Source organism: Heterocephalus glaber, unplaced genomic scaffold (genome assembly GCF_053883595.1).
Source record: "Heterocephalus glaber isolate CG9 unplaced genomic scaffold, H.glaber_assembly_v1.0 deba00001537, whole genome shotgun sequence".
In the NCBI taxonomy this organism is placed as follows: Eukaryota; Metazoa; Chordata; class Mammalia; order Rodentia; family Bathyergidae; genus Heterocephalus; species Heterocephalus glaber.
The window spans coordinates 4,539,805-4,555,411 of NW_028258332.1; the positions used below are offsets into that span (position 1 = coordinate 4,539,805).

A 15,607-nucleotide genomic window follows, 5' to 3' on the forward strand; every position below is an offset into this window, starting at 1 on the left:
CAAGGGCAGTGTGACATCTAGGACAGCAGAGCTCACCTCTCTCTCTGTTTTTTAAAATAAATATTCATTTCTTTCTTTCTTTCTTTCTTTTTTTTTTTTTTTTTGGCAGTACTGGGGATCGAACTCAGGACCTTGCACTTGCAAGGCAGGCCAGGTGCCACTGAGCTAAATCCCAGGCTCTCACCTGTCTTATCTAACAAACTAGAACCCCACTGAGGACAGCCTTCTCCTCTCCCAGCAGTCTGACCTAGACGCCCTCCTGAGGACGTCCGCCTGCTCTGGTTGCCTGGGTGACCCCAAGTGACTTTATTTAGCTCTTTTCCCCATGTGTCTGGTCATGGTTTGGCTCTCTCCTGCAACACTGGGCTCTGTGTATGTGGGGAACACACTGAGCGTCAGCTCACAGCACAGCGTCACCCCAGTCCTGAAGCCCTGCGGGTTAGGATGAAGTAGGGTGCAGGGGCCCCTCCTGGATGGGCCAGGTCTCCTTGTTTGAGCACAGAGCAGCAGGGGAGAGAGGCAGGCTGGCTTTGTGGCCGGGTTTAGACAGCAGCGCGTTGACCCTCCTACCTAACAAAGCTTCGCCATTTGCCATTCGTTAAGACTTAAGTCATGAAGCCAAGAACTACTATTAATTAGGGCTGATAAAAGGATTAAAGGAATCTTTAATCCCTTGTTTGGGGAGCTGGAGGTTTTCATAGCTTGTCATTTGTGCTTGGAAACCACGAGCCTAATAGATTTCTCCTGGCCGCAGTTGCTAATTATTAAAGACTCTCCCTGCAGAGCCCCAGGAGGGGCTCCCCAGCTCTGGCCCTGGAGGTTCTGGGGACATCTGGGGACTGTCTCTGGCTGCTTCAGACCAGCTTCAATGTGTGCACACCCTGACAATAAGCTCCGGAGTCTTTCCTGAAGGCACCTCCTTAAGCATGCGTTTCTCTTGGGCATCGGGAGTTGGAAGTGGCAGTATATGGAAGAAAGCAGCTTTTAGGCACTTTCACTATTTCACTTTGCTATTTGTTGATCTTTAAATTTTCTCCCTTTCAAATAATTGCTTTTATATTATACCATAGTATCAAATACTCTAATAACTCTAATTATCAAATAATTTGCCTGACTTGGCTTTGGAAGTCATTTTTTTCTCTCATGAAGAAATTTTGGTCTATGTGCTCATGAATCTGAAGTTGTGTTTACTGTGTGAATTTGTGGCCCCACCCGGATCTTCAGCCCCAGATTTGCCTGTGTTTGCTGTGTGCTTTTTTTGTTGTTGTTACCGGGGATCAAACTCGAGACCTTGCTCTTGTGAGGCAGGTAGCGGAGCCACTGAGCTAAATCCCCGGCCATCACTGCTCTATATAAATAGACTTTGCCATAGGTCTGTGCTTGGTGTTTTCATAAAGTTGAAATTCAAGTGTTGTAATTTACAGAGTGGTTCTTACTTTTTTTTTATTTTATGCACTTGCAAATTACTCCAGCAGAGTGAGGGGACAAATGTCAGTGACCTGCCATGCCCAGGGTCTACACTGCTCCCACAGGCATTCACTTGGAGGCAGCTTTCATGTTCTTGGTCCTCAAATCACTCATAATAAAACACAAGTATATTTATCTTTTATGACCAAAACATCCTGCAGGGATGGACAAGATATAGAAATTGTTACTAACCTTACTTAAGGGGAAGTATTTCCATAGCACACCGAAAGGAATAATAGCTGGAACATATGGTTCTACTTAAATTCTGACTGAGAGGTGCTCAGTTTTTAAAAATTATCTTCGTCCTGAATTTATTATTTACTTATTGTAGTGGAATGACTAATGGTCAACTTATACCACCAAGCTGAACTGAATCAGCATGGTCTGGGCGTGGCGAAACCACCTGAAGATTGTTACCAATAGCCATGAAAAGAGAACTGGAGGGGACGATCTTGGCCTGTTGATTTTCTGGGAGAAACTTGCTGCGAATGATTTTCCTGATCAAACTAGGATGTTCTCAACAGAGGAGGAGCTCGGGGCCTCGCTGTTGCTGGGAATGGCTGCTGTTTTCTCGTCAGGGGAGCTCTGATCTTCACTGTGAGCATGACTTCCTGACTCCAATGTGGATCCCTCAGCCTGATGGCACAAATCTTTCATCTCACCAGCATAGGTTTTCTGGCTTCCACCACTGGCCTTTGGGCCTTCTGGGTGCAGATTCTCAATACGGACAAGCATGAGACATCGCCGTGCGCTCTGGGCCTCTGGCTGGACTCAAGGCCATTGCCTTGGACTCTACGCTTTTAGCTGGACTTGTGTGGGAAACTGCTGGGATCCAGGCCCTCAACTGGATTCCTTGGGCCCCTAGTGGGTGGTTAATCTCTTGCACTCCTTTGCATTTGACTCTTTGGGTAAATAATACTATAAATTATGTGTCCTGTATTTAATGTATTCCCTTGCCTAAACCCTGACTACAACCCCTATCTTTTTATTCTGTGCGTTCTTTCCTCCCTCCCCTCATCCACTTCCTCGGCGTTAGTGACATCCCAGTCGGTCTAACGTGAGGGTCTCAGGGAGGAAGGGCCCCCAGCAGGCATCTCGACCCCACTGTCCTCAGCTGCTCCGGCCCAGGATCCTGGAAAGCTACCCAGCACTGCATGTTCCCCTAGTGCATGGCTTAGGCCACACTGAAGACCTCCTGCTGTCGTTTCTCTTTCACAGTGGCTTAGCTGGGCATCCTGGCTTGCCCTGCTGTAAGGGCTTTCAGTCAGGATCCTGCCATGGGGTGGGCCAGGCCTGGCTGGGGGACCCGCCTGCCAGGGGCCGAACTTCATGGTTGGTGAGCTATGGCCCTGGTGTGGACCCGCAGGGCTCTCTACTGAGTCTTCCCACATGGCAGCCGGCTTCCCTCAGAGCAGCAAACCAAGAGGGAAGGGAGAGGACGGAGGGGGACAGCGAGGGACAGAGAAGAGGGGGATGGAGGGTGGAGGGGGCCGAGGGGGAAGGAGGGAGGAAAGGGAAGGGAAAGAAGCGGGTGGGGAAGAAGGGGAAGGAGGAGAAGTAGAAGAGGGGGAGGAGGAAGAAGCAGCAGCTTAAATTTCCTTTTCCATGGCATTTTTAGTCGCTTTCCTACCCGCCCTTGACACTGATTGACTTTAGAAGTTTTGGCAATCTAATGTGTTTGAAATAATTTCATCCTGTGTCACTTTAAAAATCTATCATGTATTTTTCATGTATGTGCACATTGTGTTTTACCTTTCATTAGCACATGTTTGCAGCGCGTAATGTTTACCTTCCTTGTGTGGACTTGGCACCTGTCAAAACACAACTTCATTCTTTCTTGTGGCCTTCCCCTTTCCTTTGTCCCTCTCACTCCCTCCTTCCCTCATCTCCTGGTCCTCTTCCCACTTGAGAAGGATCCATCTCTCTGCTTCCTATTAGCTCAACATCACTGGCCATTAGAGAAATGCAAATTACAACACTGCGAGTCCCTCTCACCCCAGAAAGGATGGCCTTCACCAAGAACTCAAATAAGAACAAACGCTGGACAGGCTGTGGGGAAAAGGCAACCCCTCTACACTGTTCGTGGGCGTGAAAAGTAGCAGGACCACCGTGGAAATCAGTGTTGAGATTCCTCAAAATCTACAACTAGAAATTCCACTTGACCCAGCTATTCCCCTTCTAGGTATCTTCCCTAAAGAGTTAAAGACGTCGTATCACAGTGATCTGTGCACACCCATGTTTATAGCAGCACAGTTCATAATAGTGAAACCTGGGAAGTGGCCTATATGTCCATTAATAGATGAGTGAATAAAGAAAATGTGGTGCTTACACACCATGAAGCACTACTGTGCCGTAAGGAAGGATGCACTTGAGTCATTTGTAAGAAAACAGATGTACTCAAGACCAATGTCCAGTGAAATAAATCGGACATGCAAGCTTAAATATTGCATGGTTTCTCTTATATGAGAAACACAAACTATAAATGCAGAGCAAAATAAAAGGCAATTAAATTTTGCCATCAGTTTTGGACAGGATGTTCTTTCAAAATCCATGGAAATCCTTTCCATTTTGAGATGAAGACTGATGAGAAGCTGCAAAGCTAGCAGAGGACGCTTCTGTGTATCCTTTGCCCACCTGTCCTCCTGTGTGACCTCACAGAACCACAGCGCACTTCAAAACCAGGAAATCGACACTGCAGTTCTGCTCGCTTTCAACGGCAGACTCAACCCAGACATCACCACTGACTTTCGTTCCCAAATGTTAGTGCTGCTGGAACTTGTCTCTTACTTGCGGCCAGAGCATTCCTGGCTGCAATGTCGCAATACTGCAAATCCACGGTCACACAGAAGTGCCGCTTTTGATTGGGTTTCCTGTGGACAGACAGCTGCGAATGTTTGCTTTAAGAATGTTTCCTAGGTGTCTCTGCTCCGGCACCTGAGGTCAGGAAAGGACTCACTCTGGAAAACCATATGTCGTGGCACAGGAGTTTGCTGAATTGTACATTTTAGAAACCTCACTCGTGATTTGGAGTCAGCGTCGCTTCTCTATTCTTCTCCAGTAGTGTAAGTGCTGATCTCCAAACACCCATGCTCTTGTTCCTGCCCTGCGCAAGCTGAGGGCTCTCTGGGCTCCGCCCCCATTCAGGAGGTGGAGCCTGCTGAATTCACCACTCGGTTGCCCACGTGTAGCCGGGCCTGGGCCTCTGCAAGCACTGAAGCACGCGGGCGTGTAAAGTGGCAGCGTGGAAGTGAGCAGCAGGGGTGGATGCAGCAGGGCGCGAGGCAGGTGAGAAGATGTCACCCAAACGACAGCCCCACGTAGGTGTCAGGCTTTGCCTTCGGCTGGTGCACCCCACAATCTCTTTCCTATCGCACTGCGCAGAGCTGACCTTCCTGCCTGTGCGCGTGCTGGCAGCGGGCACAGTCGCCTGCTCCGTGCCTCGGGTGTGACTCCCAGAGGCGCCCGTCTCGGGGTCCTGTCTCGGCCTCCAACTGTGAAGGACATCCAGAGCCCACCTGACCCAAATCCCGTCACCTGTGCGCGTGTCTCCAGGGTGCTGAGCTTTTGGGTCCTTGCAGAGGAGTGTGGAAGCTGCCTCGCACACTCTAACACTCGTGTGTCACGTGGGGAGGGTCTCGGGCTACAGAGAGCCTGGGCGGGAGCCAGGCTGACTGCTGTGGGCAGCCCAGGGGTGCAGGGCTCTGGGACGTGGTGGCATCAAGGATGGAGGGCACAGAGCGACACCAAGGAACGCGCTCCCTGTTCTGAGGCATTTCCCTGTCACATTCCACTTTCAGCACCAGAGGGCTGCACAGTTGGAGATCAGAGTGAAAGTGACTTGAGCAAGTCGTCTCTGGGTCGTGGGTAAGAGGGGCCTGCTGGGCTCGGAGCTCCTTAGCACAGCCCTGTCCAGGAGTCCAGGAGGAGCGGTCGAGACGGGAGGTGAAAAAGGCACGGGCACCCGGCAGAGCTCCGAAGGTGTTGCTGGACGCTGTTCCTTCACACTTCACCACATCTGCCATGCAGCGCTGGAGATCTCAGCTCCTGTTCTTGTGTTGAGAGGGGAGAGGAGCAAACATAATAAGGAGTGCTGCCCGTGGCTTCTGCCTGAAGGACGAATCTTGCAGTATCACTTACACATCTGAGGAAATACTGTCAGCCGCAGTAGCTTAAATTCAGTAGCAACATCTCTGAACGGTCCAAGATCTTGCAAGCCTATTTGCAAGCCAAAATGTTAGCTAATCCCTGATTCGTGGACACTGGTAGAAGATAAGAAATGCCTGGGAAATCATCGCTCAGGTAATAACAATTGCCAGAGAAGTTGTATTTTTTGTGTCTGTCTGTATTAGCCACTTTCCCACGGGTGAGACACAATACCCAATACCCACAACCTAAAGAAAGAGAGGTTTATTTGGCTCATAGTTTAGGGGATTCAGCCCCTGGTTGGCTGGCTGCAAGGTAGAAACAGCGTGGTGGAAGGATGTGGCAGAGGAAAACTGCTCACCTCCCAGCAAGCAGGAAGCAGAGAGAATTAGGAGGAGTTGGGGACAAGAATCCACCCTTCCGGATGCTCCAAGTGACCCACCTCTTCCGACCAGACCCCACCTGCTAACAACACGTCCAACTAGGCTTTCAGCACGGGACGAAGCCACAGATGAGCACAGCACCCAATTCAGTCATCTTTTGAGAGCCCCACCTTTGAACACTTGAGACTTTTGGGGGACATTCTAGATCTAGACCACAACACTGTCCACGCCCTGGTTCCCACAGGCCAGTGTGAGGAAGGCCAGCGGCAGCTGTCCGCACAGGAAGTTGTGTTACAGGAGTGCAGCCCTGGGGTTGGGGAACTCAAGTGTTTTAACCACGGGAAGAAGAATCCTTCACTCGGGGCTGAGATCAGACCCCCATCCTCCCAGGAGCCTCACTGTCCTGGAAAGAGCCCAGTCTGTCAGGACTCACAGTCCTACTGTTTGGGCAATGTTACTCCTTGGTGTCTCTGTACCCTCTTGTCTGTCAGAAGATCCCATATCCTGGGAGGAACTCAGCATGGAGTCAGGCTGCAAAACGCTGCCCTGCATCTCTTAATTCCTTCTGATTCTTGCTCCTACCCTTGAGGTAGTGATAGGGTGGCCAGGACTGGAATCTTCCTCCTCCCAGAGAGCGCCTTGCTCAGCAGCAGGAGGGAGCCAAGCAGGAATCTCGCTGTAAAAGGCATAGGAATGGTGCCTTTGGACCACTGCTAATTTGGGGGGTTGCCTTTGTCTTTTTGGGGGGAGAATGGTTTTCACTACTTTTAGCTCTAGTGATGCCATCTATTTATATTCTTTTAAAGTAATTAAAAAATTCACACCCCAGGGCATTCCTCTAAAGCATTTTAAAGGCCCAGTTTCACTTCCCGCTGGTGCTGTTGCCAGTTTTCTTCCAGGACTTTGGGTTTCCCAACCCTTTTGTACCTCCTCCCACGGGTGGCCTGGGCATCTTCACACACAGCGGCTCTCTGACGTCCACCTCTCCTGGGACACACATGGAACAAGGGGACCGACGACCAGAGCCCGAGCCTCCCCATGCTGGTTGTGTCTGAGCGTGTTTCACAGAGCTGCTGGGGTCCACACCAGGAAGAAGTTTCCCTTGCATTCCTGGAGATTGAGCGGGAGGCCAAACTTAGATACCGCTGCTCTCATTTGTGAGTGAAAAATAGCCCCTCTGCATCCTCCCTGCAACCAGCCCTGGGCTGTTTTCAGCAAATGTTTATGAGAGAGAAAGACATTCCCCCTGCAGCTTATTCAAAGAGAATGGCACTTCTTTGTTGTTCTCATGGAAATAGACGACCCAGGACGCTGGTGGCAACCCACTCTTGTTTTCTCTGGATTTGCAGGGTTTGTTTTGTTATGGAGAAACAGCTATCGAGGAACCCGAGGGAAAGGCTCACATTCTCCAGGACTGTGCAACAGAGGCCCTGCACCTGGCTCCACCCAGAGGTGGCTCTGAGCTCTGGGCCATCACGGAGCCACCCATCCCCTCCACCTGACCCCCCGGAGCTGCGCCAGCTTCAGACTTCTGAGTCCTCTCCTCGGTCCCTGTGTTTGCGAGCAGCCTTTGATGTGAGAAGGGCTCTGTTTCCTCCTGTGCATCCTCTGGGAGTCACCTCTCTGACAGCTCCTCCCTGTCAGTGTCTTCCTCCTCCTTTTTTCCTTTCATACTTGCCTCTCCCGCCCCCTACCACCCTAGCAGGAGGTGCAGAGCCAGAGGGGCCCTATGGGGGAGGGAAGTACCAGGGGCCTGCGGTGGCTGCCTTGCCTGGGGGCTGTAACAGGGGCACACAGCTACTGTGCGTGCAGTGCTAGTGCTGGGGATTTTAAAGTTCAGTCTGCTGGGAACAGAGAGCCTGAGTGCATTTATCTTCCAGGTGGCTTTAGCACTGAGCTCTCTATGCCCAGCACAGATGAAGGCCTTGTTTAAAATGTGGCTTTGGATCTGGGGCTTGGCTCAGGCTGACCTTACCCTGGGGATAAAAGCAGAGAGGTGTGCCCACAGCTCCTGGGGAGGTTTGGGCCGAATATCCAGCCTGCCGGGTGAGTGGCGTGTCTGCCAGTTCCTCAGTTTCCATTCGGCGGAGCTGTGCTGCAGGGCACATGGAAAGCGGGAGTGTGTTCAGAGCACTGTGAGCCACAGATGCAGCAACTCAGACAGAAACACTGCACATGGAAGAGGTCTGGGCTGGGAAATAGCTTGGGGCAGAGTGCTTGCTCAGGGTGTGCAAAGCCAGTGTTTGATCCCAGCGCTGCAAACAACAAAGTGAGACTGTGTCACAGGGCCATGGGAGGAGCCGCCGATGACCTCTGTCCTCTCAGGAGGCTGAGGCTGATCTCGGGACCTCTCAGACCCCAAGGTCAGCTCCATTTATGTTTTCTCCTCTTGTGGAGGCTTGAGGGGCCACAGGGTGGAGTGGGAGGCTGAGAGAAGTCTGCTTAAGCAGGCGCAGCAGATGGGGAAGAAGAAATGACACCCAGGCCCGGGCCCCTGGGCTTGTGACCTGTGTGTCACATGACTTCTGCTCACAAGGACCCTCTGTTGTCCTGGGAGTCTCAGACATTTTTAAGTAAGAAGTGTCAAATTTTCATTTTGCGCTGGGACCCAGGAATTGTGCGGCTGGTTCCAGGGAAAGCAGAGAGGAGGAGGAAGCAGAAACAAATGGAAGTGGAGTTGAGAGAGACTGAATAGTTAAAAGCAGGAGACGATATACTGTACAGTGTTTGGTGGAGAGGGGGAGGAAGGAGGAGGAGAAGAAAAACAGGAGGAAGAAGGAGGAGAATGGGAGAGGAGGAAGCAGAAGATGGAGGAGGAGGGAGGAGGAGGAGGAGGAGGAGGAAGATATGCTGCCGGGGAAGTGTATCAGTTCACTTCCTGTGGCTGTTCTCAGGGCTGGGACTACTAAAGGAAAGGCTTGTTTGTGCAGCTCACAGGCCCCCAACAGCTCAGCCTCTGGCTCCATCCTCAACACGGTGGCCTCATCATGGCCGGCGAGAGCACGTGTGAGACAGGAAGCCCAAGGGATTCGGGGGCCAGGCTGGCTCTTCCTGCGACAACCTGCTCTTCAGGAGCTCACCGGGGCTCCAGAACTACCTTAGCCCCTTCCAGGGCTGGGGCCCCGATGTCCAACCCCTTCCCCGGGCCTCGCCTCTTGCAGGCCCCAGCCTTCCCTCTCTGCTCCACTGGGGACCAGTTCCGAGCAAGAGCCTTTGGGGACAGACTCTGTCAACCTGTATCTGAGCCACATCAGGTGGCTTTGGCGTTAGTGTTTTCTGGAATTAAACATAAGTTTGCTTGTGTGGTCATTCCTCTATATTTTCAGTAAAAGCCACTTAGGAAATTCTTCAAAGCTTGTCAGCATCTTGGTTTTTTTCTTTGAAAAGATGTGGCTCCCAGACGCCTGGGTGACAGAGCCAAGGCGTCTCTCCATTATGTTTAATTCAGAAGCTTTCCATTTCTCAGACCTTCCTGCAGAAGAGTTTCAATTGCATTTCCTTGTATTCTCCAAGGGGAGTTTCACAGCACTCTGAGTTACACTAGGGTTGAGAGAAGGTTGCAAGCTGAGGCAGAACAAGACTTAGAGGACCCCTGATGCAGCTGCAGGTCAGAAGGATGGCTGGAGTGCACTAGGGGAGCTAGATTGACATGCCTTAAGTGCTCATTCATCTCTCTAATGTGCCACTGAGTCTTTCTCTTTCTCACTTCTCCTTAGACCAGAGGCTGAATCTTTTCCATATTCATGAGGGCAGCACTACTGCGAGGCTGGGTAGTGGGAAGTGACTCAGGGCTGGTGTAAATCACTCAGCAGGAAGATGAGACAACGGAGGAAGTGAGTGATCTTTACCTCTCAGCCAAGGGATGCAATTATCCAGGACTCGGGCACAGACAGGAAGCTCGGCTCTGCTCTCCTGGTGCCTTTCCTGGGGCCTGGCGTGAGTGTGAGGGTCTTCAGGGTTCGAATCCTGCTGGCAGAGGGGCCTGCAGGCATGTCATCCCTGCAGTCAGTGAGCGCCACTTCCGGAAGGTGGAGGATCACTAGACCTTGAGGGAAGTGGCCCGGGAGAGGGACTGGCAGGGACGGGGATGCTGAGGGAAGAAGTGCCAGGAGCAAAGGCTGGGTGGTGGTGCTGTGGGGGGGAGCACCAGGTAGGGAGCCCTAACCCTGAAGTGCATTTCCTGGGCGGGGCAGGGCCTCCCCCTCTTTGCAGTGCCCCCGGTGGGCGTCTGGGATCCACGTTCTGCCTTCTGGGCTGGCACCACTCCAGTCAGGCCTCAGAGCGCTAGAGAGACGGTGGCTCCTGTCGCCAATCTGCACACACGAGAGGCCAGGAGCGGCTCCCAGCCACACCCTTGGACGTCGCTTAGTAAGGTCTCCGGTCTGAGCTTCTCTGGGTCCAAGGAGTGGGGCTGAGCTAGTATTTGAGAGGTTTATAACCAACTTGTGATGCAGTTGGAAAGAGAAGCATGCTCAAGGTGTCAGATTAAATGTCGAAGAAACTGAGGGCCAGGAGGGATAATTGTGAGCTGGAGTCAAACTGGAGAGGCATAAGGGAAGGTCACAGTCTAGAAGGGTCTGGAAGCCAGGACATCCCTCATTCATTCATTCAACAAGACGCAGGCCAACTAGGGAGATGGTGACAAGGAGGGTGTGAGACCCCCAGAAGCAGCTGGCTGTGCAGGAGTTCTGATTCCTGATCAGCAGGGCAGGCGCAGGAACGCTCAGGATGGAGGCTTCTGGACCCCCACCGCTGCTCCAAGATCACAGCTGGAAGCAGGTGGGACTGGAGCCCAGGGCTGACCCTCAAAACAGCCTCATCCGGAAGCCAACTGGGGCTGGGGACCGTGAGCAGCAGGTCCAGGCTGAGCTCCAGGTGCCCATGGTGACAGGAGGCAGCATCCTCCATCTGCGTGTGGCGCAGCGATGCCATCCTCGGGCTGGGAAGGCCAGGAAGAGGCAGAGGAGGCTGGAAACGCAGTCACCAGGGAGGGGCCTTGTGAGCACTTGATATAGTTTTCCTCAGTGGCTTCATGGAAATGCCAGTTTTAGGAAACTAAAGTGATGATTAAAGTCTTGTATTTTACTTACCGTGAAGGTGCAAGACAAGATTCCTTTAATAATAATCCCGCATATTTGGAATTTCCTGGGGAAGAGTGCAAAGCCCAGGATATCTGTTTTTATAATTGTGCATCCTTTAGAAAATAAAAACCAGAAGTTTTGAGACATCTCTGGACACTTACTAAAGCATTTCCAAGCTTTATAATAGTCCATGAGACCTGATTTGCATACATGTGTTTGAGTAAATTAATTTACTTAAGAGGGGAAATAGTTCTTAACTTTGGTCCACTCTCGTCTCTTTGCAGCTCTTCATCCTCCAGGGAGCCTGGAAGGTTTCCCCTGTGAGTCCCCACCCACCAAGCTTCCCTTCCATCTCCACCTCCCTCCTGCCTCTGGTGAGGACCCGAGGAGAAGACTGGGGGTTCTAGCTGTGTCTACTCAGGTGACTTCCATGGGGCACTTAGATCTTGAGGGTTTTGATCCCGGAGTGTTTTCTCTCAGTAGCTGGGGCTTGGTTTGGAGATTCAAACACTTCTTTAAAGGCGAGACAGAGGAACACAGAGGGCTGCTTTTTGTTTGGCTCCATCTGGATTCAAACACTGAAGACACGGGTGGGCTGTGTCTTTTCTGTTGCTGGCTTGCTTTTTTATTCTGCGCGTTTGTGATACCTGAGGTTCACGTTCGTTGTGGGAGCTGGTGCAAGTACATAATGCATCTTCATGCTGTGTAGGACCCCTTTCCCCTCCTTCACTGCCACCTCTTGGTCCCCTTCCTTCTTTATTTTGTACAGGAATTGAACTCAGGGCCTCCTGCTTGCCAGGCAGGCACTGTGCTACTGAACTACATCCCTGGCCTGTTCCCTTTCACTTTGCAAAAGTTCTAGCTCCCTGTTTCCTATTATCTATTTCTTATTTTGCTCTTTATTTATGCTATGGGTTTTTCATATAAGAGAAACTATGTGATATTAAAGCTTGTGTCTGCTTTATTTCACTTAACATTATGGCCTCAGGTGCGTCCATTTTCATACAAATGACTCAAGGTTACCGTTCTGTACAGCAGAGTAGTGCTCCATGGTATACTGAAGTAAGGACACCCCGGGATTAGCAGGGCCTCTCCTTCCCTCCTCCCCCTGAGTCTATGCCTCACCCTCTCTGGCATCCTCTCACGCGCTATCCAAGCGTGACTTCCTGTGTAGCAGTGAACCACCGACCGGCTCAGGTGTGCACCCAGGGCAAGAACACAGGTGGGAGTGGGCACAGCCAGACTTGGGAGGTCACAGGGGCTTTAAATCTTTGCTCGCTTTGCTTCCTGCAGCTGATTCTCCTGGACTCATTCATTCACCCGGCAGATCATATTCCAAGCCTGGGGCTCTGCGGTGAAGCCTGCTCCTCAGATGCACTTAATTCTTCCACGCCCTAAAGTCTGAGAGTGGTTTTCATGTTTCAGAAGTACTTTCTGGCTGCTGTTTGGCATGATCTCACAGTGGCTTCTCCTGGTTGCTTTGTGCCTGGTGTGGCCGCAGGTGTGGGGAGGGTCCTGGGAGTGCTGACCCCCACCCTGCTTTCCAAGCTTCTTCTCAGACTTCGAAGCTAAGACCACGCCTCTCCAAGCCTGTTGCACACGGGATCTGGAGGTGACTTAGGCTCTGCCCTGGCACAGCTTGGACTCTGAGCTTTTGGGGAGAAGTAGGGCCTTCACTTCGCTGGTGTGGCCCATCCAGGGCAGAGGAGGGGTGGAGACAGCAAGGGACACAGCTGTCTTGGTTTTCTGTAGCTTTGGGAGTTATTCTTGGATGTTCGTACTGGAATCTGTTTCATTACCCTTCGCAGTGATTCTGTGAGCACTTCATAATTTCTAAAACCTCCCTCTTACTTAATAAGTGCGGTGGGTTGAATGGCGCTTAGCCTAGGAAAAGGAAAGAAGAGAGGCATGCATGTGGGGCTTGTGAATGTGACCATATTTGGAAAAGGGGCCTTCGGAGTTGCAATTAGGTTAAAGACCTTGAGATGAGAAGATCACTTTGGGTCACTTGGGTGGGCCTGAAATCCAGCACGGGTGTCCTGCTTAGAAGAGAGGATGCAGACCAGAGAAGACCTTGTGTAGAGAGAGGAGTTGGGCGTGGTGTAGTTGCAAAGGAGCTTGGGAGTGCCAGGAGCCACTGGAAGCTCTGAGAGGCAGAAGGAGCCTTCGTGGAGCCTTTGGGGACAGCGTGGCCTGCGGACACCTCGATCTTGGCCTTCTGGCCTGCATGACCTTGAGAGAGGAGGTCTCTGTTGCTTCAGCCGCTCGGCGGGTGGTGCGCACTTGGCAGCCTCAGGGAGCTGGTGCCTTTAGCTGCAGAGGACTGGGTTTCTGCAGTGGAAGCGTGACCCTCGGGTGTTGTCTGTCACAGCTGCCTCTAGCACTGATGGCGGAGGCATTCCCAAACACCACCCCGGCCTGGGGAGGGCGCAGAGCCGCAGCTTTGTGAAATCCTGGCTTTCCAGAACCCCTGTTCCTCGGAGCTGCTGGGCACACCTCATAGGGTCTTCACTCCCGACCTGTCGCTTCATCCACTTCTGCTGGTGGCGCAGGAGGGTGCCTGGTGACAAATATGTCTTCTTATACCCAGCGTCTCTTCCTGTCCTCAGTGGAGGAAGTGGATACAACTAAACTGGCTCCAGACAGGGTCCTCAGAATGCCCCAGTCCATCGGTATGGAGGATAACTTCCGCCAAGCCCTCTCCTTTCCTGAACCAGTCGAATTGATGATTGCTCTCTCAGTCCTTTTCAGCCACTGCAGTGGCACACCCCGGCCAGGCGGCTAAGCTGGTGTCTCTCAGGGCTGGAAGCCAGAAGTCCAAGGCCAAGACTAGGCAGCGGTGAGGGGCATCCTTGGCTTGCAGACAGATTCTCACTGTGTCCCCTTAAGACAGGAGCAGGAGCCTCACGTCTTTCCATCGGGCACGACTCTGACTCAAGAGGGCTCCAGGCCGCACCATCTAATCAGCCCTCCCACCCTCTAGCGCTCTCACGTTGGGGTTTCGGCTTCAGCAGGCGGATTTGGGGACACATACTCTGTCCTTAATCGCTACCCGACCAAAAAGGCCTCTAAGCGTGTTTCTATCCTAGGCAAAAACAACATGCCCTGCACCTGGACAGACAAATATTTCTACCAAAGATAAATTCTGCTGCTTCCTTAAAGTGACAAGCGAGTACAGCAGGATCTCCTGTGCATCCTGGGTCTCGCAGTACTCAAGGCTCAGGAGAAGGAGGACTCTCCCAGCCCTGGTTCAAACTCCTGGTGGATCCTCCCAAACTCCTTTTCCCCTCTCTGCTGCCTGCCTTCAGTCCTTTGTCTGCAGTGCTTACGGGAAGCAAGCAAACAAATGCCCCGAATTTGGCTGATCTTTGTAAAAATAAATTCCCAGATGATCCTCGAATCATTTAAAAAGTGATGGAAGTGCGGCTGGGCAGCACTTCATCTGCCTCGCAGCCCGACTTGGGTAGCAGGCGTTTGTTGCCCTTCTGCGTCTCCTGTCTTCTGAGCAAGCTTTGCACACAGGCCGGGCACCCTGTCAGCCCAGCCTTGCTGAAGGTAGCACCAGCTCTTCCCACTTCCTCGATCGGTTTTACTAGTTTGTCAACTCGCCAGCCGGAAGGAATTGCGTTGATGAGCACAGAAAACCTCCCCAGGGAGTGACAGCTGTTAGCAGGCTGCCTCTGGAGCTGAGGGCGCCAGCCTTGGCCAGCTCGAGGGTTCTGTCTGCACCAAGAAACTGATGAGACCTCCAGCTGTTCCCTGCCGTCAATCTTATTTTGCTCTTTAAATTATTTATATTTCGGGTTTCTCATATCAGACCATGTATATTTAAACTTCTGTGTCTGGTTTATTTTAGTTAGCATCGTCTCACACTCCATCCATTTTCCTCCAGTTCACTCAAAATTAACCTTGTTTATGGCTGAGTAGTACTCTATTATGTCTGTATACCACATTTTAAAATTCATTCTCGTGTGAATGGGCCCCTAGGTTTGTCTATTGCAAGATGGAAGAGAGGTGGTCATTAATAGGGAGGCTGACTGTGGAGATGGGAAGGGGATCTGAGGACAGGAGGGGGAGTGGAATATACACATATGTATCTCCAGTTCTCCAAGATGAATGTGATTATTCTGTATTGCAAATACATACTAATAAAAAATTTAAAAATGAGATATTCAGCCTTTTCCTGCCTCCCCGCCAAAACCAACTCCAAGACTCCCAGGACCTCAGGAGCAGAGCTGGCATGGAGACCCCAGGAAGGCCCAAGAGCCCCATGTGCTGGGGACCCAAGGAAGCACAGGGAAGTCCCTGTGGATACTAGGGTGCAGAGTCCGGGGCTGGATGGAGGCGAGCCATGGAAGGGGGTGTCTTTCCCTTCTTGGGACTTTGTCCTTCTCTGTCAGTCACACCCACTTAGACAATCGAGGTGGAGGTGGAACTTCTCAATTCAAGTCCTAAGACAAAGCTTTTTATTATGGAAATTTTGGAACTTAAGCTCCCAGGGGGCTGTGTGGCATGGCTGAGGGCAGATCTGTG

The 15,607-nt window shown here is 51.7% G+C and overlaps 1 long non-coding RNA gene across 1 annotated transcript; it reads left to right on the forward strand.

The window, feature by feature from the left end:
- The first annotated feature begins 9,832 nt into the window (after positions 1-9,832).
- Positions 9,833-15,226, forward strand: LOC147824598 (uncharacterized). Its single transcript, XR_015442171.1, has 3 exons — positions 9,833-10,772; positions 11,359-11,495; positions 12,368-15,226. It is a non-coding gene; the product is annotated as an uncharacterized LOC147824598 (long non-coding RNA).
- Positions 15,227-15,607: the final 381 nt, after the last annotated feature.